Below are 27,128 nucleotides of genomic sequence, written 5' to 3' on the forward strand. Positions count from 1 at the left end.
CACTGTATGTGTCTCAGGCTTTGCTCAGTCCTCTGAATCATCCTCATAGCCACAGGAGGTGCGGTGAGGCCCAGACTGAAGTTGGTAGATGACCCAGTCTTGAAGGCAAATTGTGAAAATAATCACCACCCAGGGTCCTTGTTTGCAAGCATTGTGGCTTCACAGATTTAATATCTCTGATAGCTCTAAGGGACTGCTCCAAAGAGGCAAGGGAGGATCCAGGATATACAGGAGTTTTTGCAACTAAAAGCAGGTACTCAAAACATCAAAAGTTACTGCTAACTAAAGAAAACCAGACATCTCAAGTTAGCCCTTTTCTATCTATGGGAAGATGCAAGAGTCTGGGCTCATCGAAATTATTCCTTTGATATGCACCTTAACTCTCTAGGACTGGTATCCTGCTTTTCTCCATCCTGAATCTCTTCATGGTGCACATTATGGGGCATCTGCAGTGGTCGATGGCTTGATGGCCCCAACATCCTTTATTTACTGATAAGCCTGGTGACATTCTTCATTCTCTTAATGAAGGGAAACCTCACTAAAATAGAGTTGGGAGGGCAGAAGGGGGAGCTCTCACACAGATACCATTTGAAGTCTATAAGATCCCAACAGGAAGAGAAGTACCTTCCATCTCCTACAGGAATGATACTACTTTATTACCACCAGCAGGAGGAAGAGAGATTTTCTTCTTGCTTGGCATGGCTCAGACAATGAGAGACTGTCACAACTTAACCAATGAAAAGCCACTATACTTTGAACTCCCAGTTTCCTCTAGTGCAGCAGTCCCCAACCCTTCTGGCACCAGGGACCCATTTCGTGGAAGACAATTTTTCCATGGACCGGGTGTGGGGCAGATGGTTTCGGGATGAGTCAAGCACATTACATTTATTGTGCACTTTATTTCTATTATTATTACATTGTAATATATAATGAAGTAATTATACAACTCACCATAATGCAGAATCAGTTGGAGCCCTGAGCTTGTTTTCCTGCAACTATATCTTCCCATTTGGGGGTGATGGGAGACAGGGACACCCGAAGTGTGTTGTTTATGTCCAGTCTACTCCGTAATCTCATTTTGGTTGCTGTCACTGCAGGAAACCCTGTTTCACAAAGATAGGATGTTGCAAATGGAAGCAGGCTTTTCAGTGCTTTTGTGGCAATCTCAGGATATTCCGCTGTGACTTTAATCCAGAATGTATGGAGTATGGAGATTTGAAGTTGTCTCAAACATACTTTTAAGGCCACCATCATTTGCAATCTCAAGCAGTTGATCCTCTTCTAGCACAGACAAAGTCAATTCACCTGGCTTATTCACAAATGGGTCGCAGATCCATTCCTTCCCAGTTCAGGGGTCTTTTGTGGTTGGGAAGTAATGCTCAAACTCTTGTGAAAGCTGAGATAGATGAGCAGTTTTGAAGGTTTCATGGTTTCGTTGGATAGCTGGTCTCCACATATTATACAAAGTGGGCTTGGAGAATGTGAATCACCTGCTGCAATTTAAGTAAGACTCTTGGTATTTTCCTTTAAATGCAGCTTTTTTTTGTTGGCAGCCTGAGAGTCTTCTGCTCTCTCATCATTGGGTCTTTCACCCTTTTCAAAGAAGCTCTTCAGCGACATTTGTTTTTTACTCATTTTGGCTAGGGTGAGCTTGTGGGCTTACCAAGACTATGACTGAGACAAGTGCACAGTGTGGGAAAGAGGCGCGGATGGAAGTGGTAAATAAAATAATGGGTGGGCCACGTGCAGACTAAAATAAGTGTCAAATTCTGACTTAAAGCCTGCCACCAGATGCAGCTTAATTGTCACTTGTCACTCACTGATAGGGTTTTGATATTAGTCTGCAAGCAATTGATTTATTATGGTCTCTGTGCAGTCAAGCCTCTCTGCTAATGATAATCTGTATTTGTAGCCGCTCCTCAGTATTAGCATCACCACCTCAGCTCCACCTCAGATCATCAGGCATTAGAGTCTCATAAGATCCTTCGCATGCGCAGATCACAGTAGGGTTCATGCTCCTATGAGAATCTAATGCTGAGGCTGATCTGACAGGAGGCAGAGATCAGGTGGTAATGTGAGTGATGGGGAGTGGCTGTAAATACAGATGAATGGCTCACTCACCCGCCGCTCACCTCCTGCTGTGAGGCCTTGTTCCTAACAGGACACAGACCGGTACCAGTCTGTGGCCCGGGTTGGGGACCCCTGCTCTAGTGGGCTTTTTGTTTATAATAGCCCCTCCCAACTTTCCCTTCTCAACAAAAAGTTTCCTCTCCTTACTTTGCTGCACTTCTTTGCTGGATTTTGATGTCAAAACTCCACAGGCAACTTCCTCACTTTGACCCAAGCTCTTGATAAATATTCAGCCGATGGAATGTGCTTGGCTCTAGCTGATGCTGGTGACACTGTTGAAGATGCTAACTTTATGGAAACCATGGCAGATGCAGGTATTCTCCATCCGTACACCTGGGTGGAATGGGTGAAAGAAATGGTTGCCAACTGGGATAGCCTAAGAAGTGGTCCTGCCAACACCTTCAATGATAGAGTTTTTGCCAGTGAAATTATAAAAACAGATCAAAACCATGAAAATATGATGCTTAAAGAAGCTTTGAAAACAGGGTTTTTGAGTTTCAGGCAGCAAAAGATAAGTACCATGAATTGGCCATAGAAGGGATGCACCAAGACCTGTGTTCCGGTTTATTGAAGTTCAGACACTTCTCTTGGCTCCATTCTGTCCTCATTTGTGTGAGCACATCTGGACACTCCTGGGAAAGCCCAACTTAGTTATGAATGCTTCATGGCCTCTGGCAGGTCCTGTGGATGAAAGCTTGATACATTCCTCACAGTATCTCATAGAAGTAGCACATGACCTTAGACTGACTCAAGAACTATATGATACTAGCTAAAGAGAAGAAGACTGACAAGCAGCCCCCTCAGTAGCCTTCACATTGCACCATCTATGTGGCGAAGAACTATCCATCTTGGCAACACATCACCCTGTCAGTTCTGCATAATCACTTTGAGACCAACAGTGGAAAATTGCCTGATAACAAAGTCATGCTAATGAACTAGGCAATTTGCCAGAAATGAAGAAATACATGAAGAAAGTGATGCCATTTGTCACAATGATTAAGGAAAATCTGGAGAAGATGGGACCTCATGTTCTAGATTTGCAATTAGAATTTGAAGTGCTCATGGAGAATAGAGTCTATCTGACCAATTCCCTTGAGCTAGAACACACAGAACTCAAGTGTGCCTCTGAAGCAGATAAAGTCAGGGAAGATTGCTGTTCTGGGAAACCACTTAATGTTTTTAGCACAGAACCTGGTGTATCAGCTTCCCTAGTGAATTCTCAGCCATTCAATGGCCACTTCTCAACCAAAATTGAAATCAGGCGAGGAGATAACCGTGATTCTATAATCTGGCGTTTAATGAAAGTGGACCGAGGAATCAAAGACCTTTCCAAAGTGAAACTGATGAGATTTGACGATCCACTGTTGGGGCCTTGGCAAGTTCCTGTCCTGGGAAAAGAGCATGCTGAGGAGATGCCCATTTCTGAGCATGCTGTTTTCCACATGGACCCCACGAGCAAGAAAATTCATCTCACTGAAAATGGGCTATGGGCAGATATTGGTGATACAATGATATATCTTGTTCATTAAATTCAGGCACATTGGAGATTTATCCTGGTTTCTGGGGATATTACTACTATGACTGTGCCTACAGATGGGCTATGAGAACCTTAGGCTGGACCTAAATGTGGTTTGCTATAGTTGCGTGTCTCGAATTGCAGTTGTTTTCTGCTCCCAGATAAACTTGCTTTGCTGGTATAATAACTGGCTGTTTTATTGTCTGGTGTTAACAAAAACTTTGCAGGAAAAAAATAATACAAACAAAAGAAAAACCCAAATAAAATTCGGTAAATTTTTTGCTACACATATGACAGAAGACTAGTATTCTTCAAGGTGCAAAGAGTTCCTACAAATTAAGGTGAAAAATAAAACAAAAATCCAAATAGAAGAATTGACCATGGACATAGACAATTCACAAGAAATAAATATCAAATGACTGTTTTCTGTTTCATTTTTGAACAGCTTCTTTTGAGATTTAATTCATTTACGGGTAATTCACACCTTTAAAGTGTAAAATTCAATGGTGTTTAGTACATTCCCATAGTTATGGATCCATCATCATAATCAATTTTAGAACATTTTCATTACGCCCAGAAGAAACTCTGCACACCTTAGTCATCACTCTTCAGTCTTCCTAACCCCTCATCCCAGGCAACAACTAATCTAATTTCTGTCTCTACAGATTTGCCTATTTCTGACATTTCAGATATATGGAATCATACAATATGTGGTCCTTCATCGGTTGATGATACTGAACACTTTTCCTGTGCTTATTGGCCATTTGCTTATCTTTTTGGGAGAACTATTCAGATACTTGGTCCATTTTTAATTGGGCTATTTGTTGTTTTATTATTGTGTTGCTAAGTTCTTTGTATGTTTTATACAAGTGCCTTTTCAGATATGTGATTTGCAGATATTTTCTCCCATTCTATGGGTTGTCTTTTCACTTTCTTGATGGTGCTCTTTGAAGCTCAAAAGATTTACTTTTGGGGATCACTAGTTTACCTATTTTGTTGTTGTTGCTTGTGCTTTTGGTGTTAGAATTAGAAACCATTGTCTAATTTAAGGTCACAAAGACTTATACCTATGTTTTCTTCTAAGCATTTTATAATTTTTACATCTAGGTCTTTGGTACTTCTGAGTTAATATTTACATGTAGTGTGAGATGGAAGTTCAACTTCTTTTTCTAAAATGTGGATATACATTTGTCTGAGCACCATTTGTTGAAAATACTGGCACCCCTTTGAATTGTCTTGGTACCCTGTTGAAAATCAATTGATTGTAAATGTGATGGCTTATTTCTGGACTGTAAATTCTACTCCATCTATCTATATATCTACTCTTTTTTTTTTCTTTTGCCACACAGTGGCCTGTGGGATCTTAGTTCCCCAACCAGGGATAGAACCCAGGCCCTTAGCAGTGAAACCTCGGAGTCCCAACCACTCAACCACCAGGGAATTCCCTATATATCTATGCTTATGTAAATACCATATTGTCTTAATTACTGTAGCTTTGTAGTAAGTTTTAAAATTGAGAAGTGTGATTCCTCAAACTTTATTCTTCTTTTTCAATATTGTTTTGGCTATTCTGTATTCCTTAAATTTGTACACAAATTTTAGGATCAGCTTATCAAATTCTGCAAAAATGTCGAGATTTTGATAAGGATAGTACTGAATCTGTAGATCAATTTGGAGAGTATTACCATCTATAAATATTGTTTTCCAGTTTGTGAACATGAGATACTTTCAAACTTATCTAGTTCTTTAATTTCTTTCAACACTGGTAATTTTCAGAGTATAATTTTTGTTTTTATTTTGTTAAAATTATTCCTATTTTATTCTTTTGAAATCTATTATAAAAGGAATTGTTTTCTTAATTTCACTTTTGGTTTACCCATTGCTACTGTATAGGAAAAAATTGACTTTTGTATATTGATTTTATATCCTACAACCTTGCTGAACTTGTTTATTACTTCTAATAGTTTTTAGTAGATTTCTGAGAATCAAATGACTTAAATATATGAAAAGAGACCAACCTGTCATAAAATGAGACAAATGTAAATAAAAACTATCATGGGATATGGTTTTGTTCACCTACTGAACTTGCAAAGATATAAAATGACATTCATATCATTGTATGGGTATGGTATGTATTAATATTTCTACTAATATTCATACTCTTTATTCAGCAATCCCACTTCTAGGAATATAGCCAAGAGCAGCTATCTTCCAGTTCACATACAGCATCCCTAGGGATGCATAAACAGTATTGAAGTGTTATGTTGTAAGTAGGCAGGTCACTGTTTGATTCCATTTACATAACCAGACAAAACCACTCTGTTGAGAGAACTCAGCATAACTGTATCTTAGCCACTGGACTTCCCTGGTGGTCCAGTGGCTAAGATTCAGCGGTCCTACTGTAGGAGGCCTGGATTCGATCCCTGATCAGGGAACTAGATCCCACATGCCACAACCAAAAGTTCACATGCCACAGCTAAAGATCCTGCATGCCACAACTAAGACCTGGCACAGCCAAATAAATAAATAAATACTTAAAAAAATTTTTTTTTCAGGATGTTTCTTTAAATCATGAGGACTTCCTCCATCTCAACCTAACCATAATCCTCCTCCTCAATAAAATAATAACTCTCCTCTATCATCGAGTAGTTTGCTTGCTGTTTGTTTTATTTTTTTAATATATATTTTTTACTTGGGTTCCTTTTAAATTTTTTTTTTATTTTAGAGTTGCTTTACAATGTTGTGCTCGCTCCTGCTGCACAGCAAAGTGAACCAGTCATATGTATTGCTTGCTGTTTAAAAGTTATTGTTATATTACCCTTTTCATAAGCATTGTATCCAGTTCAAATCCAGCCCCCCCAAGTTATTTCAGTAGCCTTCTACATGGTTGCCTATATTTCATAATTTCTACTCTAAATTTTCTTCTAGATAACAACAGATTGATTTAAAAAAGTCACCCCACGAACCTGACTGAACATCTTCAATTGTCTCCCACTGGATGGTGAAACTCCCTTACATGTGCATAGAATTTAAATTCCCCAATATCCTGGCACTTGAGGCCCTTCACAAACCCTATGTTCTAACAAATGCCCATGATACAGTATTCAGTCAAGTCATGTATTCATTTATAACAAATAGTTGTTGAACACTTACTGTCCTCTAGGAGGTATATTGATAAGGAAAACAGATCTTGCCTCTGGCCTCTGGACTTTATAATGGGGTGGGTGGTGACTAAACAAGTCAGTGATGGATGTAATTACAAAAGAGAATCAGTACTACAAAGAAAAATAAACAAGGATGTCAGTAAAAGAGAATAGAGGGCAATCTACTTGTGCAGGTGGTCAGAAAAGGCTTCTCTGAGGAGGTGACATTTAAAAGCATATATTTGCCTGCTGGGTAGAGAATGACCTGGAGAAAGGTGGGAGTGAGCCAGGGGAGGAAGCTGCTTAGTTGACCAGATGGCTGAACTCTGCTCCTGCTGTTTCTTTCTTGGAGTCATTCATTCAGTAAATATTTCCTTAGCACCATGTGATGTTCCCTTCATGAAGTGTAAACATTCTTGTGCATGTAGACACAGTGTCCCCTCCAGAGGCTAATGCAGTACCTTGTGCTCCGTAGGGTCCATTTGATATCTGTTGAGCCAGGGAGTGGAAAGGCTCTTCTGGCTCTCTTTTTCATTCAGCAGTGCTGTGACAGTGATAGTTTCAATTATTTGAGAGAAGCCTGGAAGAGGAATGGCGCTCTAATTTATGATTTTCCTGAGGTTCCAAGGTAAGCCAAAAATGAGTGTAGAGAAAGAGTACTTTCTGAGAGAATTCCTGAGAAGAAAGTGGTCCTCTTTGGTTCTTCTGGTCCCACTGCTGCCAGACTTCCAAGGAAAGAGGCTTGCGAAATCTGGCTCCTTCCCCCTCTAATAGGAAGCTGCTCAGGTCTACCTGGTCTGAGGCTTCCTGGGAAGCAAGGTGGCCAGACCTCTCCTTTCAGAATGGGAAAGGAAGGGACTCATACCCTCCTGGTTGAGGTTTTTGGAGCCAGGGCGGACTGCCTCCAAATATGCCACAATGGCACATTGATTATTTTGAATTAAAGTTACTTAAGAAATGACCAATGTAAGAGGGACACTCTGACCTTCCCCTCTGTCTCCCTGAAAACAGGAAATAAATCTCCCATGTGAAAGGTACCCTTTTTGTACCAGGAGGCAAAGAGAGATACTTATCACCAGAGACAAGGAAATCAGGCTGAGAAGCCTGTATAAACAAACGCTGTTACTTTTTAAATTTACTACCCCAAGCCCAAATTGTTTAGATTTTTCACTAATTGAGCACCCAAAACGTAAGTTTGTATTGTCAATTCCTCACAAATTTATTTTTTCTTTGTCTAAAAAGTATAAAATCTGCCTGCTTTGGTCACCTCGTAGATCCCATTTCTATGAGGCCTACATGTGCATGAATTAAAATGTTTCTTTTTCTCCTGTTCTTCTGTCTTGTGTTAATTTTGTTATTAGTCCACCCACAGGAACTCAAGAGGAGTAAAGGGGGAAATTTCCCCCTCTCCAACAGGGTGAGGACACTAGAGAGGGCATGGGGGTGGGGGTGGGGGTGGGGGGTGGGGAGGGTGGGGAGGCAGAGGGGGAGGGGGAGGGGGTCAGAAGCCAGGGTGTTGGATCTAGGTCTGTGTGTGGCTCCTGCAGAGTCTGCGGTAGCACCTCTGGCAAACCTGTTTTTTTCCCCTAACTGGTTACTTCCCCTCGAAGAAAAACTTCTGCATTGAGGCCATGAAACAAACTTGGGGAAGCTGGCTACAAACCACAACTAGTCTTCTGTAGTCTTTAATGAACCACATCTCTCACCAGGCTCTAGTCCAGGCAGTACAGATACAGCAGAAAATAGAAAAAAAGGTGTGCTCTCTGGAAGTTCAGAAGACACAATGTGACAGAGGGTGCTAAGAGGCTTGGAGAAACCATCCTCACTCATTCCAGCCTCCTGTAGCCCTGAGTGGGGTAAATACCTGGAGAGGTGCCAGGCAGCGCTGACCCTGCCTTTCCCTGAGCATTCCTTACCTCTTCCTTCTTTTTTGGCCCCACTGCTGGCCATCCAGGTAGGTTCTGGTCACCTCTGCCCTGGATGACAGCCCTAGACCTCATGCTTCTCCCTGTAGAACATGTGCATCAATGTGGCTCTCGTCAGAGATCTGACCCCAGAGCCAGCGGAGAGGAGTGGCTTCTGTCCTAGTGAGGCCACCATCTTCTCAGGATTCACATAGGGCTGCCTAACCAGCATAGCCATAATCCATAGCCACAAGTGCGAGTAGGAGAACCAGCATAAGCCACAATCATAATGAGGGTCATCATGTTAAACTTGTAAGCCCTGAGTGCTCCCAGTTCAATGACCTTTGTCTCCACTTCCCCGGGGACAGCAGGCTATAGCATCCAATTGGGAGTTGACCCAGGCAAACACTGGGGAGAGATCATCCTTACTTACAAGGTGACTGGTGGCCTATAAGGCTCACTCACCTAGAGGTTAAGTTAATACAAAGAATCATCCCTATTGCATGGGGTACATACTGAAGACTGAATACTTTTTGCTGTGTTGAATAACTGAATAATCCTGTAATAAATATAACTAATTTAAAAAGGCTCCTGAGGATCAGTTTCCTATGATCCATCAATGTCAGTGGGGTGAATATACCAAGGTTCACTGTGGGTTCATCTCTGGGGCAGAAATTCCCTTCTCCCCAAGTAGGATCCCTGGGATCCAGCATTAAAATAGACATAGGTCTTGTATAAGTTGAAACTTTTAACACGCCTGTTTATATTTGCCAGCAATATAGCTCCTGCAGGATGAAAAATACATGCAGGCCCTTCTGACGTAATCTCCAGAAGTACAGTGTGGTTGAAAAACTGTAAAGAAATTAAGTTTCTGGAAATGCTTAGTTAGCAAGTTGGAAGAGAATAGAGGCTGCCTGGGAAGTTGAAGCAATTTGGCTTATTTAGCATTCCAAAAATTCACAAAATACTTCGTATTCCACTTTTCTAACTTGCTATTTTGAAAAATTTCAGTTTTCCAGAAAAGTTGAAAAAATTGCAGAATTAAAACATATATACCCATCACTTAGATTTACCAATTGTTAACCTTCTGCTACGTTTGCTTTATCTGTATATAAAATACATGTGTTTCTGAGCTATTGGAAAGAACATTGTAGCCACCACAACTTTTAAAATAGTTCATCACACAACTCCGAAGAACAAAGACATTCTCAAACATAGCCATTATCACAGTGAAACATTTAACAGACTAAATAATACTCTCTTTAATATATTTTCCATCAAGTTCTCCAATTATCTCCCAAATCTCTTTCATAGCTTCTTTCCTTCAACTTGGTGTAGGATCAATGGTCATGCAATGGATTTGGTTGTGGTCTCTTATGTTTGAACTTATTCCTAGCTTTCCTGTGTTTTTCTTGATGTTGATTTTTTGAAGAGTCTGGTGGAGCTGTTTTGCAAAAGGTCTCTCACACTGGATTTGTCTGATTTCTTCCCCTGTGACTAGCTTCATTTTAAACCTTTTTGGCAGATATACATGGGTGACGTAAAACCTCATTTTTGACATTCAGCACGCTAGCAAGTAAGGTTTCTGAGGGCCATGGAGATATTTTTAGCAGAAAGACTAGTAGTTGCCTTCTCTGGAGTGTGGCCCTTTCTGACATAGGGCTGGCTGACCTCCCTGGCCTGTGCATTCTTTTTTGTTTTAGAAAATATCTTTTTTTTTAACTAAAAAAATTTTATTTTTATTTTTGGCTGCGTTGGGTCTTCGTTGCTGTGCAGCTTTCTCTAGTTGCAGTGAGCAGGGTCTGCTCTTCGTTGTGGTGCATGGGCTTCCCATTACGGTGACTTCTCTTGTTGCGGAGCACCAGCTCTAGGTGCGTGGGCTTCAGTAGTTGTGGCTCGCGGGCTCTAGAGTGCAGGCTCATTCGTTGTGGCACACGGGCTTTGTTGTTCCGCAGCATGTGGGATCTTCCCAGACCAGGGCTCGAACCCATGTCCCCTGCATTGGCAGGCGGATTCTTAACCACTGCGCCACCAGGGAAGCCCTGGCCTGTGCATTCTTGATAGCTCCCAGTGATCATCACTAGAGGCCAACTTTAAAACAGGGGTTCTCCGGTGTTGGAGGGGATAGGACAACATATTTGGCTTTGTCTGGAGACATTTTTGGTTTTCATGTTGGAGGAGGGAGTGTGCTACTGGCACCTAGAGGGTAAAGGCCAGGGATGCTGCCAAACATCTCCCTTAAAAAAGAGTTATCTGACCCCAAATGTCAACAGTAGCGAGGTGGAGAAATCCAGGGGATGCCACTGAAATATTCCAACTAACTGACTCCTTGGCACCTGCCTCCTTCCAGTTCTCCTTGTTTCTGAAATGCTCCACTACTGTATGCATCATAAACATTAAACACAAAGGGAAGTAACAATTTCTCAACACTTCCTAACTGGTAAGTACGGCGCCACACTTTTGTATATCTGTAACTAAATTGGCCCTCTACTTGGCCTGTGAACTTGTAGCTCTTGCCAAGTGTGTCATCTGAGATGAGCACTTTAATTGTTCCAACAGGCACGTATCAATCTTACTTGGAAGAAAAACGTGCCAGTAAAATCCCAAAGAGCATTGCTAACTGACAATTGTCCTGCAGGTTAGAGTATACACAGTGCTTTCCAATAATACATCTGTCATTTGACCTGACAACATTCGGGGAGGCGGTTTATTACGAAGTGACTGCACTTTTGCACTCGAGGAACCACGTCCGCCCAGCGACTCGCTGGAGGACACCGGTCTGGTGGGCGGAGAGGGCTGGGCGGGAGTCGGGTGATGAGGATGTGGGGAGAGGAGAGTCCCAGGCCAGGGCTTGGAGGGGGCAGAACTCCAGGCTGGGGTAGGGGTTCAGACCCGGGGTTCAGCCTCCAGGTACGGCACTCCGCAGGAGTCAAAACTGTTCTGGACGCTTCCTTCCTCTCCCCGTCCTCCTGCAAACAATTAACCTGACACTCAAAGGGCATCTTGGCTTAAACATAACTCAAACAAGTTCACGAGTAACCGTGGGAATGCCTGGCTCCTGACTTCCGCGGAGAGCCGAGCGAGTTCTCCAGTTTGTGGTGGGGGCGGCGCACGGGGAGGGAGTGCAGGGTCAAGAGCTGCAGAGCTCACCTTCCCCTGCCAGGTAGGGCAGGTGAGTGGGCGAGGCCCGGGTCCGTGCCGCGGTGGCGCAGTGCGGCGGAGGGGTCCGCGCGGTGAGTCGGAAGGCACTGGACGCTGTCTCTGCGGCCACGGCTCAGCCAGTGGAGGGCCTTGTCACTGTATCCGGTTTTATCCAAACGGGCGGCGTGCGCGACGCAGGTCGACTTGCTGCTTAAATTCAAGGACAAGGAGGGACAGTCATTCGGTGAAAGCCCTCCCACCGCGCGAAAACGAAACTTCCAAGGATGCCAGACTTCCGTTGCGACCGCGCCGCCCCTCTCCCGGGCCTCCGGGCCCTGAACGCCGCCTCTTCCAGCGCGCAGCGGGGGCGCAGCCTGGCCCCCCAGCCAGGCCCCGCCCCCAGGTGAGAGCCGCGCCCGGCTCCTCCCCGCCGCCAGGCCCCACCCGGCGCCAGGCCCTGTTCCGCTCTGTTCGGCGGCCAGGTGAGTTGTGCCAGACCAAGGCCTGCTCTGCCACCAGGCCCCGCCCCACCTCCAGGCCCTCCCTCACTCAGTCCCGCCCCACCACCAGGTGAGCAGTCTCAAGCCAAGTCCGCCGGGCCCCGCCCTCCGCCCTCTAGGCCCCGCCCACCGACTGCAGCGCCTGCGTAGTACGGCCCGTCGGGCCGGGGCCGGGCCGCTCGGCCGGTGCAGTCGGCGGGCGCAGTGCGCGTGCGCCGTGCGGCCGGGGGCGGGCGGCGGCGGCCGCGGAGCGGGGGCGGGGCGGCGCCGTCTGGCTCGGTTGGGCCGGGGCGGGAGTGCGGCGCGGGACGGCAGGGCCCGCGGGCTGCCGACGGCGGCCTAGGTGGCCGGCAGGTGAGGTCCGTGCGCCGTGGGGAAGCGGGCGCCGCAACGGGGTCGCGGGCGGGGCGCGCTGAGGGACGGTGGCGCCCGGGGAGCAGTGGGCCGAGGCGCATTGTCCGGGCGGCGGGTGGCGCCTGCACAGCGCCCCCTGCCGGCCGGGCCGCGGGCGGGGGCCTCGGGCTCTGACCGCGCGCCTTTGTTCGCCGCCCCCGCCAACATGGCCGCCGCCCCCGGCCAGGCCGGTCGGCCCGAGCGCTTTGTTCCGGAGGCCTCGGCACACAGTGGGCGGGGGGCGCGGGGCGGCGGGGGCGCTGCGGCGGGCCCTGGTGGGGGGCGGGGCGGGGTGAGTGTTGCATAACCCGGGCTGGGCGGGGAGGAAGGAATGGGACCCTCGGGTATTGAGGGGGAGGGGTTCGAGTCCCCTGGGGCGGGGGTGGGGACTGTATCCCTGGTTGGGTGGGAGGGGATGTAAAGGGGGGAGGGGAACGAGCCCTCGGGGCGTGGGGAGGGGCTGGGGTGGAGGGTGGGAAGGAGGTGGGGGAGGGAATGGGGACTGCCTCCCGGAGCGTGAGAGAGAGAGGGGCTCTGCACCGAGACCTCAGAAAGGGGAGGGGGTTTTCCGGGTTCGGGATCCCCCTGAGGCCTGGCGCTGGTCTCCCACCCAGGGCTGTGTACCTACGACGGCGTAGCCTCCCCGGCGGCTGCCCTGGGTCCTGCAGCAGTAGGCTTCGTGGAGAAGGTGGTTTTTCGGGGCTCCCCGTAACACCCCCCGCCTAATTTCCGCCGCCCCCTTGGCTGCCTGTCCGCGCGCCTTGGTCAGCTATGCGCGGGACTGGCGGACGGCGGGGTTTCTGCACACCCACACTCACACACACACTTTTCTTTTTCATCACGAGTGACCTTGAACGCATTCCGCAAGCATTTGCTGAGATTAATTGCACGGCTCGGAAACTGCGCAGTGCCTTCGGTTTGGCTCTGTTCATCTTTCCAACTGCGGATGCGTCCTCGACTCTACCGGGTTAGATTTTAGTGATGGCTTCAGCAATAAATGCCACGAAATAGGCACCCCAAATCTGTTTACGCATTTGCTTTACGTTTATTTGCTATTTATGATTTGTGGATTGAGATTCCTGGTTTTGGAGAGGGTTTTCCATGCATGTTGGAGTAGCAAATACGGATTTTGCTGTACGTTAAAAAGCAACACCAAATACATTTAAGTGTTAACGGATTACACTGCATAACGTGACTTGTGCCAGAGACGACATACCTACCAAAATGCGAATTCCTGTATAACTTCTGTTGGAATTTTCTGGAAGGAACTCCGCGGTCTGAAAGCATTGATGGAGAGTACAGTAATTGCTTTCTACACAGCTTTTGTTAGGAAGTGAAAACTAAACCTACACTTGAGGATGTATACCAGGACAGATTGAGTTTGTGAACATTCTTAAAGGTTGTGAACTTTCAGAGGCTGTGAAATTTCAGATGGGGGCCGAGTGAAATGAGGAGGCTTCTCCCCCGTCCCCCCAACCTTGGTTAATGGGCAAATACCAAAAAGTTGTAGTAGCTGCTGGATTACAGAACCTTTATTATCAGACTTGATAATTAAATGTAAGAGTTGCTAAATATGTTTGTCAAAATTATGGGTAGTAGATGTGTGTTTCTTGTGAGAAATAAAATAGAATTTCTTTATTTTGACTCGAGTAGCAAAATGGTTACTTTATTTTTTTTAGTATTTATTTATTTGTTTTTTTTGACTGTGCCGGGTCTTAGTTGCCACACACAGGATCTTTACTTGTGGCATGTGAACTCTTAGTTGCGGCATGCGTACAGGATCTAGTTCCCCACCCAGGGATCGAACCCCGGGCCCCCTGCATTGGGAATGCGGAGTCTTACCCACTGGACCACCAGAAGTCCCACAAAATGCAAAATGGTTATTTTAAAATGCTGTGAAATGGGTAAGGAAAAGAGGCCCTCAGTCATCTCTATGATTAACTTAGCATTCTTTTTGTTTTTTTGTGGTACCCGGGCCTCTCACTGCTGTGGCCTCTCCCGTTATGGAGCACAGGCTCCAGCCGCGCAGGCTCAGCGGCCATGGCTCATGGGACCAGCCGCTCTGCGGCATGTGGGATCCTCCTGGCCCGGGACACGAACCCGTGTCCCCTGCATCGGCAGGCGGACTCTCAACCACTGTGCCACCAGGGAAGCCCCTAGCATTCTTTTTTTTAAGGTTTTCTATTGGCCCCAGAATTTTGATAGTACTGTTTCTGACAGTACCTTTATTTACCAATTCAGACCACAGTAACAGTATTTACTTAGTTTTGGAATATATATCTGAAGCAGTGTTTAAGGTGGTATTCTTGGTAATACTAGTGCTAAGAAATGCTACAGGAAAAACAGAACGGTTCTTGGTTACCTTAGTTTGGGAAACATTGCTTTGTCCTTTTCCTTCTCCCCAAGGGTCACAATTCACATTATCAGGTTAAGGGCTCTGAGGAATAGTACCAGCACTGTTTTCCGTATTTGGCCCCAGATCCCTTCTTGTTTTGTTTTTCGTGTAATATCTAGTAACACTTTTGAAATCCAGGTAATGGTGAAACGTTGGTCATTGGTGTCCTTACGGATAATGGTACCACTCCTATAAATTGTGGACTGGGAGGTTGATGTGATTTGTGTGTGCCTGTGCATCCTATGGGAAAGAGTACCTCAGATTTGGCTCTTATCACACTGATAGTGTATAATTATGAGTTATTAATTTGAGGTCTTAACTAGGAGAAATTTAATTATGTAGTGTTCTCACTTCCCAATGACTTACCTGATTGCATACAGTTAAACTCCACTGGCTGCACTCCTTAATTGTTAGCATTTTTTCCGCCGGTATGTTGGAAACACATAAAAAGGATACTGTTGTTCCTGAAGAATTGTTGTGGATTATTTTAGAGATTAAAAATAATGCTGTTGGGTATTTCTTTTGAATTAGCTATTAGCAGGATTCTAATTTGCTGAGAAAGAACAGTTAACATATATCATGTAAATACTTTCTTATATTTATTAGATGCTTAATTGTGTTTTCTTTCTCTTTTCCTTGAATGAAAAGAAATTGAAAGCAGGGAATCAATTGTGCAAAGGATAAGAGCTCTGGAGTTGGACATGGAGATGGCCTTCAGCTCAGAAGAGTCTGGGTTGAAATCCAGCCACACTCCTTACTGGTTCAAAGCTACATACATGATTCATCACATAGCCTTTTTAAGCTTTCTTAAAAAGCTTAAACCTGTGATGAAACATAGGTTTCATCCTGTAGGATGAAACCTATCATATAAAGCTATTATGAGAATTAAATGCAATGGATTTGTAGAGTTCCCAGTACAGTTCCTGAAGTTCAGCAGCTGGTGCCAGTCATTGTTGATTTCCTTCTCCATCCTGATTTTGAACTTTGCTATAGTTATTACCATTTTTTTTTCAACATCAGGTTGCTTAGTTGTGCTCGTCTTCAATTAAATTTTTTTTTATACATTTATTTATTTATTGGCTGCGTTGGGTCTTCGTTGCTGCACGTGGGCTTTCTCGCGGCGAGGAGGGGCTACTCTTCGTTGCGGTGCATGGGCTTCTCATTGCAGTGGCTTCTTTTGTTGCGGAGCACGGGCTCTAGGTGCGCAGGCTTCAGTAGTTGTGGCACGTGGGCTCAGTAGTTGTGGCTCACAGGCTCTAGAGCGCAGGTTCAGTAGATGTGGCACATGGGCGTACTTGCTCCGCGGCACATGGGATCTTCCCAGACCAGGGCTCAGACCAGGGCTCAAACCCGTGTCCCCTGCATTGGCAGGTGGATTCTTAACTAGTGCGCCACCAGGGAAGTCCCAATTAAATTTTTAATTAAATCTCTACTGGGTGCTTATTATATGGCCTTAAAATTGCCATAAGTCATACATGGACATAATATATAAAGATGTGCCCTCAGAGACCTTACAGCTTGGTAGGGAAGATACCCATACATAAGATGAGGAAATTCTATGCTTTTGATATCTGGGAAGAGAAGGTGATGTTCCAGCAGGGTTAAGAATATAGATTAGGAGAGGAAAAAAGTCTAGATGGAGGGACAGCAGGAGCAGAGTCCTGAAGAGAGTGTTTGAGATCATTCTGGATTTGAATTACAACCAAAAGTTTGCCCTGTATTATCGGTTACTCCTGTGTGACTGATTCCTAGGGTCCCTGGACATCATAAGTTCTCTGTGGGTATTGATCATACCACTGCTGACACCACTTATAATTTGGCATGGCCAGTGTCTAGGGATGAATTTGGGGCCAGATTTTAAATAATTGTACATATCTCATTAAGGTGGTTGGTGTTTATCCTAAAGGTGAGGGGAGCCATTGAAAGGCATTAAACCGTATGAAAGGAGCATTGGAGGAATCTGCCAGTGTAGGAGCTCTAGTTTAAAGAGTGTAGCCTGTTCAAGAAGGCAGATGAAGTCATTTGAAGCAGGGGCAATTTGTCTGGAGTCCCTAGAATGTTAAGTGTGTTGACTTTTTGGGGGGGTGGGTGGTGGGTGGTAGAGGGAGGAAGGATCCATTCATCATGGATATTGTTTTATCCAAATGTTGAGAGAGTAAATGAAGAGGTTAATAAAGCATTTTCATACCATTTTAGATGTTTTTAGACTGTAGTAATAAAGCATGACAACTTTTTAAACTTAGATTATATTTGTTTGTTTATATTTGTTGTTCAGCTTGCTTATAGTTATATCCTTATAACCTAGGTTTAATTTTTGGACCTGTCTGCAAATGATCCACGTATTTATCTATAGATGATCTATATACTTACACATATGTATGACCTGTATATCTACCTGTATATTAACTAATCATATATCTAAGTTAATATTCCTAGTGTGAGTTTTAGGTTCTGACACAGGATAAGAATGTTCTTTTTCCTTTGTACAGGGTTGATTTGTTGTTGTTTCTTTTTGCTTTCTCTCTTTCAGGATCACTGTGGACCCAAGGAATTTTATGTATTTGGTGTGTTTTAAACAAGTAGTCATCATTCTTTTCCCTCAGCTTGTTCTAATTTGGGCATGGCTTGGTCCTTTCAAACTAGTTCTCTTCCCTGGAATGCGACCCCATTAATCTTTGAACTGTTTCTTGCTCATGTTACAAGATGTCTTAGATTCACTTTGTGCTTTTCCTGCCCAATATCTATCAGCCAGTTGTTTTAGCTCTTTTTATCAGGCAGTGGAATTTAGATAACAAAATCTGGTGCTGTGTGTCCTTACTGCTACTGAGATGCCCTTGCTTTCATTGGATAGGCTTGGGAAATAATAAATTTTGATTTTGTGTTGATATTTCCAATTCACATTTAACTTTATAGGGTTTTTACTTTGACTTTATCCTTTCTTCTCTAATGTTAAAAATTTGCATTCTTAGCAACAGTAGTTACTTTCCTTTATCCTACAGTATAAATATAGTAGTTTGAAAATGTTAATAACCGTAGAGTGATTGTAGGTTTGTATTTTATTCTCCTTGTTTTAAAAATGTATCCATGCAAGGATGTACAGTTGACAATCTGAATTATAAAATCATTTGAAAACATTTTCCCTCTGATTTTGTAACCAATTCGATCATTAGTTTGGTTTATTTGAATGAAATCTTTAACTTTTAAGGATTTCTTTAATATTTTAATGTATTTTTTCAGTGTGTAAAACATTTATATAGTTCCAGAATCAAAGCTGCATTACTAAGGTATGTTCACATTCTCCCTTTTCTTCCTATCCCTGCACTGTACCCTTCCTGCCCCACTTTTATTAGTTTCTGGTTTATTTTTCCACTGTTTTATTTTTGCAAATTTAATCACAAGTATGTTTTTTACCTGCCTTTCTTAAAAAGAAGTTTGTGTACACTGTTGTTTCTTCTTTTTTACTTAATATATTCTAGAGATCACTTCGTATACACTCTTTTCCATTCTTTTGTGCTTGTAGTTCATTTCCTAATTATAATAAATACTTGGGTTGTTTATATTCCATTGCTGTGAATAACCTTGTGGATGTATTGTTTTGTATTTGTGCAGGTATAGTTTCAAGATAGTGAGATTGTTGGCTAAAAGGTAAACGTGTTTGTAATTTGTTAGTGTCAGAAATTACCTTTTAAAAAAGCAGATCTGATTATGTCACCTTTTACGTAAAACCCTCAGTGGCTTCCTGTTGCTTTAAGGACAGAACTTCAAAACGTGGCCTTAAGGGTGTGCATATTTCTTAAACTTTGGGGTCTTGACCTCTCCTGTACCACATCTCCCTTTGCTTTCCTTGCTCCAGCCATGCAGGTCCTTCTCACATCTCCCGTGCCCATCATCATCTCCACCACCAGGGAGTGTGGCATTTGTTCTTTCCCTCTTCCTGGAATGCTTTTCCGTCCGGGTTTCAGTTATTCCTAGTTTCATTTAGAGCTTGTCTCAGGCATCACTTTTTTATGAAATTCGTTTTGTGTGAGTTTGCACATTTTATAATAAAGGTAGAATAGGGAACTTCGATATATCCACCACTTGCTACAGTAACTAGCAGTTTTCTTGACTTTACTGAAGTCAAGTTCTTCTATTAGGGACATTGTTGGCCTTCCTGGTGCTTATCAAAATTACAGGGTTACATTTGTTCACATGATTTAATGGATTTTTGTTTTCTCAAAAAGGCTGAGCTTCATTAAAGTAGAGATTCTTCTTGTTTTGTCCATAATTACTTTTCTAGTCCTTAGTTCAGTACTTGGGTTGTGAGTGCTCAAATTCCCTGGGCACTAGAATTGTCCAAGGGCAGGTTGAGGCTGTGTGGTTAAATGTGTGGTCTGTTGCACAGGGGTCTGTCAGACAGTCTTATTCAGGGATCTCAGTTAACACAGTGTAGGAGCTGATGATGCAACTCATTGATAAGACTGTTGTCTGTGTGCCTGATGCTGGAGTTTGCAGTCCATAGGACAGGCATTTGAGAAGGGAAGGTGGATGTACAGTGGGGGAGAACCCAGACTGGAAGCCACAGCAAGACAGATGGAAAGATGTGTCAGTTCTGTTGCCTCTGACCTTGGTTGTGTGGATATCCTGAAAGAGCTGGCCCTTTGCCATGGAGGTAACCACACACACTTGGCCCAGGAGGCAGAGACTCTCAGTGAGCCTGGGGGAAGGTAGAGTAGTTGTTGCAGCCTTGCATCATTGAAGCAAATGGGGAGTTCAGTGGGTGCAGGCTGCAGATGTCCTACCAGATGTGTGCCCCTTCACTTGCTCCCTCCGCGTGCTGCACAGTAGTCTCTCTTGTGGCCCGCCCAATCTAGAAACAAATGGGAGTGGAAATCTTGGGGAACGCGATTTAGCCTAGCCAAGTGAAAACGTTGCAAAGCAAAACGATGAGTTCAGGGTTTTAAATTACCAGGTCAGGTTCCACATAAGGGACCTGAAGGTTTCTACAACTGCCCTAAAACTGCAAATTGAATTCCCCGTTTGTAAGTGAAAACATTGGTTGGTAAGGAATGGGATCCTGAAAACTGGATTAGCGGCATATGGTCAGATTCTGATGTGGCTGGAGACCTTGAACACCTAAATTCTGCTGGGCTACCTTTCCCTGTAGAAGCAACCTTTCCATCCCTTCCCTGAACTTAATCTCCCTTTGCCTGAAAAACCTGCATTTGGCTTCCCCTAGGATCATCCCAAGAGGCCCCAAAGGGTGAGGTGCAAATTGTGACCCATGAAGAGGTAGGCCTACCCTCCAAAAGATTGTCTACTTTGCCATGAGAGAAATAGGAACCTGGGGAATATTTATGGGAATGGATGTTAAGGGTGTGAGTTGAAGGTGAAGGGAATGTAAAGTTGGGTTAGGCCAAATTTATTGATGTGGACCCATAAGGAGAGATTCTGTATTCAGTGTTACAGCTTGAGGGCTTAGAAAGGGCTCTGCTTGGTTGATTGCCTGAAACAAACCGAAGGGTGACCTGTACTAAGTGGAGTTGAGGTGCCAGAACTACCTTGGTATACTGTGGAGGAAGGTATCCAAAGGCTTAGGGAGATTGGAGTATTGGAGTGGATTTGTCATGAAAGACTTACCCTTCCTGGGAAGGTTCACAACTCAGGCCTTATGCCACAGCCATAAGACACCTGCAAGACATCTGAGCATTTGGTACGATAAGCCCCAGTATCCTTGAGAACTCTGGTCACTCTTCTCTGTAGATCAGAAATCACAGTGGGATCTGCTGGCACTGAACTGGGATCTGTAAATGCTGTGGTGACAGTTGGATCCTGGGTTGTGAGGTCTATTAAATGGTCTTTTTTATTTAGAATCAATCTCTGGGTTGTAACTACTGGTAATTTTTTGGTTACTCTGGTATTTTTGTGTAACCCTCTGAAATTTTTCCTTAAATTGACCCAGTGAAAGATAAAAGCAATTTTATGTACTTTCCGTTCATAATTACTCTTCACCACAAGCTTTAGTCCATAAAGTAGGGTTCATCTAAAATACATTAGCCTTTAAATATATAGTTTATATGACCTGTGGGACTATAATTTGGTGGACTCTTTTTGGAAGGTGGCGTCATTGAAACAATATAAAATGCCTGTACTCTGTTCGGCCTAGCAATTCCACTGCTAGGAATTTATGGTATAGATGTATTTGCACAAATGTACAAACCTGTATGTGTAAGATTTTTCATTATAGTGGTGTTTGTGGTAGTGAAAAATGAGAAACATCTGTCTAATATTGAAGTTAACAGTAAAGTAAGTGATCTTTATGTCCATACTCTGGAATGTTCTGTCACTATTAAAAATAAGAGGGAAATAAAAATAAGAGGAAAAAATTCCCTATACTGCATGGAAAATGTAATGTTTAGTAAGAGAAGCAAGTTGTAGAACTTTGTGTGTGCATGTATGTGTTTTAAGATGTTTGTATATCTATACTTACTATGCTTTAAGAATTTGCATATGTCATTAGATTCACAGCAGTCTTTTAACAGTGGTTACCTCTGAGGGATGTGAGAATGATGAAGGAAGGGGGAGGAGGGCTCCATGTAAACAGTCTGGCAGCTTCTTTTTTTTTTTTATTTATTTTTTTTGAATTTTTGAATTTTATTTTTATATAGCAGGTTCTTATTAGTTATCTATTTTATACATATTAGTGCATATGGGTAGCTTCTTAATCTGAGTTAATAGTAAGTAGCAAATTCCCCTTTGGTTTAAGGATAGTTGACTTTTCAGAGTCTTGCCTTTTTGATTTTTCTTTTTTCTTTTTTTTTTTTTTTGGTGAAATATACTGAAAGTACAGAAGTAGTTACAGATCCATGGTTTGTGACATACCAGCCATGGAACTCTACTCATTTTGTCATTAATTTCATTCACTCGGTCATGTATAGTTGTAGTTTGTTTATTCATGTAATGATTTATTCATGTATTATCCATGGTAGTAGTTCATTCTTCTGTTGATAAATATTGGGTTGTTCCCAATTTGAGCCTGTTAAGGTCCCCCAAGGACAAGAAGACAACAAGTTGGGATTAGATTTTGCTGTATTGGGAGAAATACTTGTGAGAAAGCCAACAGCCCCTTGCAGGACTGATGTATGTAGAGGAGGAAGAGGTTGGAGGGAACGTTTGGTACGATAAGTCTTCAGACTTCAGTGCAGTTCTAAGAAAGTTTAAGCAAGACCAGTGACATGTCCTCCAGCCAAAGTTAGGGTCAGAGGAGTTCCTTCTGCAGGAATGGACCTGCTTTAGCATCCTGCCTATGGCCAGTCATTGGCTAGAACAGCCTGTGGGAAATGTTGGGCTGGGGGAATGGTGATGATGGATTCAGAACAGAGCAGCTCCCCATGTTAGGTGATCCAACAGGCTCATTTCCATGACTGTCACGGGGCTCATGTGAGCAGACATGCTGTGAACATTCAGGTGCATGTTTCTTGTTTGCTTTTTTGTTGGGTAGACTTAGGAGTAGAATTGTTGGGTCATATATTATGCCTATGTCTGGTATTAGTAGATAATGCCAAACTTCCAGTGTGGATATACCTATCAGTTTCTATTCCAGCTACAGCAGGGGTCCCCAACCCCCAGGCTGCGGACAGGTACCCGTCTGCGGCCTGTTAGGAACCGGGCTGCACAGCAGGAGGCGAGTGAGCGAAGCTTCATCTGCTGCTCCCCATCACTTGCATTACCGCCTGAGCCATCCCCCCCCACCACCCCCACCCATGGAAGAATTGTCTTCCATGAAACTGGTCCCTGGTGCCAAAAAGGTTGGGGACTGCCGGTGTAGAGCAAACAGAGAGCAGAGGGTGGGGGAGAGGGCAAGGGTGGGGAAAAGAGGAGGAGGGAATGGGTGGGAGTGGGAATTTTCTTCATCTTAAGCAGCTAAGATTACTAGGGTGGTTTGTAACCATAGCATACTCATTAACCTATCTTGTCAGATAAACTCTTTTTTTTGTTTTAAATACACTTTATTTTTAAGAGCAGCTTTAGGTTCATAGCAAAACTGAGTAGAAAGTACAGAGTTCCCCTGTACCCTCTGATCCCACACAAGCACAGCCTCCCCCATTAGCAGCATCCTGCACCAGATTGTACATTTGTTAGAATGGGTGAACCTACATTGACAAATCATTATCATCCAAAGTCCATAGTTCACATAGGGTTCACTCTTGGTGTTCTATATTCTGTGGGTTTTGACATTTATAATATGTATCCGACATTATAGTGTCATAGAGAATAGTTTCACTGCTCTAAGAATCTTCTGTGCTGTATTTGTTTTTTTCTGATTTCTGTCTTCATTCCATTGTGGTCATAATACTATGTAATTAAAAGCTTATGAAATTTTTTGAAGCTTGCTTTATGGTCCAACATATGATCACTTTTTGTAAATGTCCTGTGTGTGCTTGGAAAGGATGTGCCTCTGTCTTTGTTAGATGCAGTGTTCTATATTTGTTAGTTTAACTTGGTTAATTGTGTTAAATTCTTCTACATCCTTTTTTCCTTTTCGTTTGCTGGTTGTATTGGTTACCAAGAGAAATGTATTAATACTCATATTTTGCATTTGTCTGTTTCTTCTTACTTGCGATAATTTTTGCTTTATCTATTTTGTGGCTATGTTACTAGGTGCATACAATGTTTAGCATTGTGTATTTTCTTTACCGGTTGAGTCCTTTAAAATAATTGTCTTTCCTTAAGGCAAAAGTGTTATTAGAGGTAAAGGTTGATTAGCTTAATATTAATGTAGTTGCATTATCTTTTCTCTGATTAGCAGGTGCAGTGTATATCTTTTTTTTTAACCTTGTACTTTCAGTCTTTGTACTATGTTTTGGACGTTTCTGTTTTCAGCAGTATATAGCTGGGATTTTAAAAATCTAGTCAGACAATATTTCTCATAATTGGAGTGTTTAGTCTATTGATATTTAAATTTAACCCAACTGTTGACATAGTTGGGTTTGAGTATGTTGTCTTAATAAGTGCTTTCTGTTTATTGTACCTGTTTTATGTGTCTTTTACTCCTTTCTTGGCTTTCTTTGAATGCCTTTTTTTTTTTTCCTCTGCTAACCTCAAAGTTACTTAAAACATGCATCTTTGACTTGTCAAAATCTAATATTTGGTTGTTTCCCCCTCTTCCTGGACACTTAAACTCCATTTATATTAGTTTCACTTAGGTAGCACAGTTTGTGCTATTTTAATTCTGTGTATATTTTGTCTTAGGACGTTATTAATTTGTACAGTAGTAGCCATTTAGATTTACCCTTTTCATTGCTCTTCGTTCCTTGTTATAATTCCAGTCCAATCCAATTCCACTTCCATTTTCCTTCTGCCTGAAGAACATTCTTTATTTCTCCCCTGTTGTGTGACTCCTAATAGTGAATTCTTTGAGTATATGTTAGTCTAAAAATATCTCAAATTGATTTTCCCTTTTGAGGGATATTTTTGATATGTATAGAGTTCTGACTTGTCAGTTTTCTTCTAAGGTGTTGAAAGAAGTTATTAGATTTTTAGCTTTCATTTTTTTTCTTAAAGTAAACTCTCAGTTTAATATTTGCTGTCATGGATGGGATCTATCTTTTTTACTTCAGGCTTTTATGGTTTTTTTTTTTTTTTTTTTTTTTTTTTGGTCTTTGGTTTTCAACAGTTTTTATGATGTGTCTAGGTATATATTTCTTTTTATTTATATTTTGTGTTTATAGGTCTTACTGAATCTGTGGTAATGTTTTCTATTCTTTTGAGAAGTTTGTAGCCATTATCTTTTAAAGTATTTCTGCTGCCCTGTCCCCCCTACCCCCTGCTCCATTTAAATGCATGTGAGGCGTTCCCAGTCTCTTACCCTTTGCATGCTTCGTCCTGGGTATTTCTTCTGATCTGTCTTTGTTCACTAATTTTTAACGAGACCAGCCTATTGATAATCTATCCATTGAGTTTATTGTATTTTTTCACTTCTGGAAAATCTGGTTCTGTGATAGTTTTCTACCAAAGTTTTATATCTTATTTTTCTATCTCTGAACATAATAGTCACAGCTATTTTATTTTTCATTTAATAATTTTATTTATTCCTGTAACCTTCCTGTAGCTTACTATAAAGTATGATTTTGTAACTGCAACACCTAGTAGCACAGTGGGTCTGCTTTTTTTTGTTGTTTATCTGTCGTTTCTGCTAGTTTTTATTTTGTCTCTTTCTGGGCTAACTTGCATGGTTGCACATGTAGTAGATTACATTTTTTAAAGTGTTTGAGATAATTTGGGGTCAGGATGATATTCCTAGACAGGATTTATGCTTGCTCTGCCAGACGTCTGAGGGAGCTGGCAGCTTGGGATCACCTCTGCTAAGTTTTAGGGTAAAGAGGAGTTGCGGCTGGACTTCTTACCATTCCCCCAGCTCCCAAGAGCAATTCAGGATTCCATGTCATAGAGATGTGGGTTCACCAGCCCCCTCCTTCCTTTGGTAGTCCCTGGGTTCTGGTCTTTGGCCCCTCACCTTGCAAAGTTATTAGCCTCTAGCTGCCCCTTAACACTTGGCAGTTACTCTCAGGGAGAAAAGTGGTTGCATATGTGGGGTTTACCTACCACTCTAGGTCCTGCCTCTGGAAGCACTGCTATCTTCAAGTTCTTTGATGCCTTCAAGCATGTGGTTAGTGTATGTGTCACTGTGTGTGTTCATGTTTTTGTCACGGAAGTTTTCAGTCATATACGGTCGTTCCTCGATATCTGCTGGGGATTGGTTCTAGTATCCCCAGAGGATACCAAAATCCATAGATACCAAAATCAAGTCCCTTACATAGAACGACGTAGTTTTTTGCATATAACCTATGCACATCTTCCCATGTACTTTGTCATTTCTAAATTATTTATAATATCTAATACAGCATAAATATTGCATAAATGGTTGTAAATGCAATGTAAAAGCTGTGTAAATAGTTGCCAGTGCTTTCAGGAACTTTCTGGAATTTTTTTTCCCCTGAATATTTTTGATCTGAGATAGGTTGAATCTGTTGACGTGGAACCCACAGATGTGGAGGGTGAACTGTACAATAGTCAAGAAAATAGTGTGAAAGATCCCCCTTTGTCTCTGTGACACCATTCCAGTGATCTTCCTGACCTTGATAGCTTCCTGGCTTCTGGTATGGCAAGATGTTCCAGGCTCTTCATATATTTCCTCCCCCTCACCTGGAATTAACCTTTTCTATAAGAAACCCTGCTTCCCAATAGTTTTTGTTAAGGGTATTCTTTTAGATTTTATTTTGATATTCTAGCTTTCAGGAGAGTGGTCTAAATTACCAGTCCATCCCTACCAGGATTGTCCATTTTTTACATTGATTCCTGCAGGTGGCCTTTAAAGACACATCAAAGATTCAGGGTTACTTTTTGCCAGTGGTTTTAGGCAGGGGTCGTTGTGCCACGGACGTTTTCTCAGTCTGGTGAAACCTGTGGATACCTTCTCAGAATGTTTCTGAATACAAGTGAATAAAATACAAGGGAGCAAAGAAGAAATGTTATATTTAAATAGTTATTAAAATATGAAAACAATGTTAATTTAGTAATATGGCTTTTTTGTTAATATGTTAAGTGACAGATAAGACATACAGAAACAGTTTCATATTTTAAGGTACTAAAGTGACAGCTCTTGATGTTTATCAAAAAGTAAATTGAGGTGGTCTTTTCTCTCCTTTCACATATTGATCAACAAATAATTGATAGGGAATACAAGAGAGCATAGTAGATCTGTGTGTCACAGCACTGTAATCCTGACACACTAGCTACCCAGAGTGAGGTCAGACTTTATAGGCCGAACCACTGTCCTCCATAAAACTGCCGTCACTACAGACACCAACAATAAACTTGGTGGTCCACAGGCCACCCACGTTTCTGACCACCTGGCTACGAATTCGGGGGTCCTCGTGACCTCATGTTTGATAATTTACTAGAACAACTCACAGAACTCAGGAAAATGCTATATACTTATGATACAGTTTCATTATAGCAGAAAAG

General features: G+C 42.7%; 1 protein-coding gene and 1 pseudogene across 2 annotated transcripts in view; both read left to right on the forward strand.

The window, feature by feature from the left end:
- The first annotated feature begins 2,233 nt into the window (after positions 1-2,233).
- On the forward strand, positions 2,234-5,096 carry LOC116755334 (annotated as a pseudogene).
- Positions 5,097-12,587: 7,491 nt separating this feature from the next.
- SPIN1 (spindlin 1) overlaps positions 12,588-27,128 on the forward strand; it is a 72,910-nt gene continuing 58,369 nt past the window's right edge. Inside the window, exon 1 of one of the 2 annotated variants that reach the window (XM_032634639.1) lies at positions 12,588-12,688. The gene's annotated coding sequence lies outside the window, so the exon portion shown is untranslated. The remainder of the gene's footprint in view (positions 12,689-27,128) is intronic. The other variant, XM_032634640.1, reaches the window with a different exon arrangement.

Source organism: Phocoena sinus, chromosome 6 (genome assembly GCF_008692025.1).
Source record: "Phocoena sinus isolate mPhoSin1 chromosome 6, mPhoSin1.pri, whole genome shotgun sequence".
Classification (NCBI taxonomy): domain Eukaryota; kingdom Metazoa; phylum Chordata; class Mammalia; order Artiodactyla; family Phocoenidae; genus Phocoena; species Phocoena sinus.